Raw genomic sequence first — 6,313 nt, 5'->3', positions numbered from 1 at the left:
TTTCACCTAAAATGATTTTATTCATTCCCTGGGATAATATCCCTTTATTACATCTAATAAATTAAGATGTATCTGTAACGACCAAAAATTATGCTTAATACTAAAATGATGTTAAATGAACTACTACTAAAACTGGATTAAAATGATCACCGTCTTCACAACGTCAATTTTTTTTATAATCTATTTTGATCGGATCGTTGCAGCTTCTGGGCTTTCACATTTACAGTTGATTCAACTGTTTAAATTAGTGTTTCCCAAAGTGTGGTACTCGTACCCCCAGGAAGAACTGTTTAGCGGGGGTACGCGTTCTTATGCGAAATATATTGCAGCAAGCGAAAATTTCACAAAATAATTTTACTTTAAATATCACGGAAAAAATAATTTTATATCAAATTTATAAAAACCCAGAATCGAACATTAAAACGTGTATTTTGCTACCATTAGAAAAAAATTCTCATTAAGCAGAGCAAGTTGGCATCTCTGTATATGTAAATCGAGAGGGACATTTGCTCCTTATAAGGTTATAAATAAGAATTTATAATATTTTGTTGCTTTTATTATTACTGTTTTGTGACAAAACATTCAATATGCGCATTGATTTTTTGGAAACAAAGAAAGGGAATATTGTATAATTAAATACTCGTTAATGTGTTATTATTAAAATTAATATGTAATAAAAAAAAACAACGAATGTTAAAATATCAAATGTTATTGGGAATTTTTTTTTTAAATTTCCTGAAAAATAATTGCAATAAGTAAATAATTTTATGTACATTACGTAACATTCATTACGTTCAGCAAATAGCGCCAACTACCGAGAAATGTTTTCCTTTATATTTATTAATAGATAGATTTTGAGTTAAACTGCTTGCAAAAGTTCGATTTTCTTTTTCTTCTGTTTTCTTTGAATGGTTGGATTATGGATCATATCATCTGTTGTGGACATTATTTTTTTGTACTCTAAGCCGCAGAAGTATTAGTCACTCGCAATTTTTATTATATTCTGATGCTTTAAGTATAGGTTTCAATAATCCTTATACTTACGACAGATTGGAGAAAACAATTTTTTTAATTTATAAAGACATGTTTGCTTTGAATTACATGTTTTCTTTTAAATTACATTTAATTAATATTTATAAAACTTTCTTCGATTTATGGAACACGTTTCCATCCCCACGGTCTCGGGCACGAAATTTTGTAATTTTTCTCCCATATTTTTTCTTTTATTTCAGACTGTCATTTTCTTCCTTTTTTAAAAAAAATTATTAATTAATTACTATTTTTAAAAGTCTTTTACTATATGTATCACTTACATTATACTTATATTATATTTCTTTCTTACAATCAAAGTAAAATGGTAACAAAATAATATTAAGGCTACAATATGTAGTTTATAACCAACCATTACAACAGTTTAGTTTCTGAAAAAAAGTCTCGTTAAAATGGCAATAACAGTAATTTTTTCATTAAATAATTATCTTTATTTGAAGAATATAAAAAAAAATAATATGCACCTCATGTATGGAAAAGCTTGTTTATTATTAAAAAAGAGCTTGTTTAATTATGGAGCATACGCATTCTTATAATGTATTTTCTTAAAGATACAAAAAGCCTTCTTTTTCCCAAGTATTCCAATGATTTATATTTATCCTTTTCCTTAAAAACCACTTTTAAAACTAATTAAATTGAATTAGTTTTAAAAAGTTTTTTTTTTTTTAATCTTGTTGCAGAATGATTCAGTGGCATTAAATAAAAAAACCATATTTAATAACAAACAAATTTAATGATAGTAAAACAATATGATGGTACGAAATAGGGCTTTCCAATAAGCCATCCAGTTCAATCCATTGCCTGCCACGTATTTGATTGCAGAATTATTTTGAGTGATTACAACGTCCTCTTTTAGTCAGGCAGAAATTCTTAACACTTGTTATGCAGGTTGGTCTAAATTCATATAGTTCGAAAACGGGTCTCAGATTCCTGAAAAATCGAATTTTAACAAAGTCGTATGTTTAAAATTTGATTTTTCAGGAACTACTCGATCAATAAATAATTTTGTATTTTATGTTAACTTACCTTCTTTTAAAACAGTATAAAAATGTATGCCTTACAATTAAATTTTTTCCAACTATTATTAAATAAAATAATAAATATTTACTAAAAAGTTATTTTTAGACAATTTATAAAATTATAAACGATCTTTATAATTGTGCGCAAAAATTTTTCAATCAGCTTGAAAAGCTCTCCAGTTATTTCTCAGATTGCGGCTAATCCCTATATTTTGGAGTTAAAATATCCGAATCCGTCGAAAAAATGGCATGTTTATTCAGAGAAAGTACGTTTTAGTGTCCGATTCGGTAACTTAGAATATCGCCCCCGCCCTTATTAATTAGCATATTTGAAGTCACCCCTTTTAACCATTAAGAATGAGTCAAAGAACGTGAAGAGCTGATCATTAGATCAAATATGTTGTCAGGAAGGTCCGTTTATTTATTTATTTATTTTTTATTTATTTTTGAGCACTGAACGTCTAAAAATTTGTAATTCAAATCTGACTAATTTTTTTTTTTTAAACTTTATCTCTAATTTATTCGATTATGATACGAAGAGGATTTTTCATAATTTGATTTTATTAAATAGACCAGAATGTATTCTAATCTATTTCTTTACTCTTTGCCTTTTTTTCACTGTTAGCAAATTAATTATTCCTAGATATTCTTAAAATAAAACGTAAACTTTCTCTAATTTTTATCTCATTAAGGAATGTATTTTTCTCACTATTTAGTATAGAGCTTTGTATGTAATTATGTGTATATTTTTCTTATGTAATGTACGTAATGTAATGTATGTAATGTAATGTATGTAATGTAATGTATGTAATGTAATGTATGTAATGTTATATAATGTTTGTGAAACTTATTTGTATTAAGAGCTTCGTTTTTTTATTGAACAATAAATAAACTAAACAAAATATATTATTTGATTGTAGCTGTTTTATTTGTAATTACCATAACTAATCGTCATTTACACTGTGATCTTTAAGGAATTTATTATATCGCGATGATTTTATTGTTTTAATGTTAGCAAAGCATGATTATTTTTAAAAAAATCAATTTCCTTCAGTTTTGATTGGAAAAATAATGGATAATCATTCAGTTATGTTATAGTTCTTCTTTAAACCAGAGCTACATTTGTTGTGTGTGCGTATTTTTGTTACGAAATTATATTTGTAAAACTGTAAAATATAATTGCGCTTAATTAAACAAATGGCCAGAATTTTTATTAACAACTGAAAAATCGCAATAGAATCTTCTATAAATATGATAAAACAGACTTTTTATTTTTAATCAATGATGATTATGAATACAATTGAATGCATTACAGTTAAAAAGAGATAATTTTATTGTTATAATTAATTTTTATTTATTTATTAATCAATCTTTATTTAAAAACAACGCAATCTTTTTGCAATATTGCAAAAAGGGTCAAACAATGTTTTTATTTCGAATTATATAACAAAAGAAAGAGAATATAAATATTTTAGGAAAGGGGCCAGGACGAGATTTGGTATAGGCGCATCCAATCCATAGGTTTGCCTCTGGGCATAGCAGAAAGTAGTTTACATTCTCTTTTACACATATTTATGCGATAACTTGCCATACACTTTTTTTTTAAATGTAAAAAAGAAAGAATTTAAGTGACTTATTGCTTGAAATACAGCGAAGTGTCAATATTTGATTTTTTGATGTTACAGTAAGAAATTAACCAATAAGAAAAAGTGTAAATTTTAAATATTTCTTTATCAGGCAAAAAAGAAGAAAAAAAATCTGCATATTTTCTTGTGTATTATAAAAAATTTCTTTGTTCGTGAAATTTATCAATAAAGTTTTTATATTTAAATTTAAACTCCTTTCTTACTGAATTTAATTTTGATTTCCTATTAAAATTGATAATCAGCAGGAAGTCATTAAAAATGCTAAAAATTAAAATTTATATACTAAAATAGTTCAAATTTTTGCTCAGCTAAAATAGAATGTTGAAAATATTTGAAAATTTTTCTTTGCAAAGCTTATGTTTTAAATCAATAAATTGGACGCACAGAAAAATTACCTTAATTTTTAAGCCTTAATTAACCTTACCTTAATTTTTAATTCAGAGTGCTAACAACTGCATCAACATAGTTTCCTTTGATATTATGGAAAAGCAATTTCTTTTCTAAACAAATGGAACATTTCTAAACGTTTTATCTATAGAAAATAAAAATCATTTTTTTTTAAACTTATTCAGTTTAAAAAAATTTGTCAAAAACATGTAATAGGATTTTAAATGTAGAAAATATAATAGCAATAAATAGATTTTCTAAAAAAACATTTATTCCATAAATAATTGTTGTATCAAATAAAAGAAATATGAATAAATATAAAAGCAAAAAATCATATGTCAAAATAAATAAAAAAAATAACGATGTTAAACATTCAGGTTATATTCGGTAGATTCAGCAACTGAAGTTATTCCAGTTCTCGTTTCCCTGTAAAATAAAATGAAAAAAAAGAAGAAAAAAAACTGTAACTCAATTTTTTGTAACAAAACTGCTAAAAAAGCTTCAGACATAATATTTTTTTTTTTCTTCCTGCATATCAGATGATGCAGAGTTCGGTAAAAGGCTGTACAATTGATGTCAAAAATTTTATTATAATTGTGGAATAAGAGATGGTGTTTACCATAGAAAGTCGAGTCGTGATAGTCTTGTCATCTGATGAGATGCGAGCGAGCTTCGTGCTATAAAAAAAGGGTGTACACCCAACTGAGAAGTGAATTTATGTAAGTTCATTTCTTGGTAATCGTAATTCATAATGTAACATAATGTAAAAAGGGTGTACACCCAGCCAAGGTGAGTTCAGAAGAGTTATATGGTTACAGCCACAGACTCGTTGCTACTATTCATTTGTATGAAGCAGGTTCAGTAGTGTAAAAATTTGAAAACATATTACTTAAACGAAATGTTTCTTTACATAAAATCTTGAGGTGGAAGAAAGGATTATCAAAATCTCCTGTTTATTTTTTATTTTGATATTAAAGTTTTTAGTCGTTGAAGAGTGAAAACTCTGAACTAAACAAATTAAATATACATAATAATTCAGATCGAAAAATTTTACAGTACTTTTTTTGTAGTTTTAAAAAAGGGTAATTTCTAAAAGGAATGTCTGTAGGAAAATTAAAAAAATCTTTTTTAAAGGATTTTTTCAGTGAAACTAAGTGGGGGAAAAAACAATTGCACCAGAATTTGCGTATGAAATTTTACTGTTCTCCGTTATTAATTTAAACATGAGAGTAATCAATAAAAATAAATAAAAGTATTCACGCATCCTGTCCTATTTGGAAAAAAAAATCTGCTTATGAGTTTGTTTGCGTGACAATTTGTGACCATTTCAAGGCTACAGAATTTTGTTTGGTTTTAAATTTCCACACAAACTTGTTAACTTCATAGAGCAATTTCTAAAATTTTGATTAGATTTTATTTTAGAGCAATTTTTAGATTTTCAAATATTTTTATAAGATTATCATTTAACTGTTGTTTGAATTTATATGTAGCCATTTTTTATTTTTAATTCTTTTAAAATAATAGTATTAAAGAAACTAGTTAGTCGGAGTGTTTTTAAATTAGTCATTTTTTTACTTGTTTAAAAGTGACAATGCTGGTTGGATTCATGCTGTTTGGGTGCAGTAAAAATTTTTTAACTGTATATATTTAATTTTCTTAATTTAAATGTTTTCTCACACCTAATTAATGAATAATAGAAGGTATTTTTATTACCATTAATGAATTAATAACAATGAAAAAAAAATCTTTAAAGTATATGATATTTTTAAGCGTCACTGTAAAAAGATTTTGCGCAAGTCAAAATCTTCATATTTTTTCCTAATTTATAATTGCTAATAATTTAAAATATCAACTACGAGCATCTTTTTTTTTATATAAGGAAAAATATATATTAATGAACTAATCTATTGAATTTATTTGCTCAATAATATTTTAAAAACAGAATGAAACATACCTTCTCCTTTTTCTAAAATTGGATTGTAAAAGCCAGTCACTTAAAAAAACTAAACTCAGCGGCGCGACAGCCCATAGAGGGCCAAGGCCCACTGTGCCCATCTCAGTTTTCTTGACCTTGGGCTCTGGGGTGCAGGGGCAGAGGTTCCGGTCAGATTGTCAGCCGAACGCGGAACCCCCAGTGTTTAGTTCCCAAGCATGCTTGGTACTCATTTATCGACCCACTGAAGGGATGAAAGGCTGAGTCAACCTTGCCCG

Source organism: Parasteatoda tepidariorum, chromosome X1 (genome assembly GCF_043381705.1).
Source record: "Parasteatoda tepidariorum isolate YZ-2023 chromosome X1, CAS_Ptep_4.0, whole genome shotgun sequence".
In the NCBI taxonomy this organism is placed as follows: domain Eukaryota; kingdom Metazoa; phylum Arthropoda; class Arachnida; order Araneae; family Theridiidae; genus Parasteatoda; species Parasteatoda tepidariorum.
The sequence above is the reverse complement of the archived record's forward strand: the minus strand, read 5'-3'. Positions refer to the sequence as shown.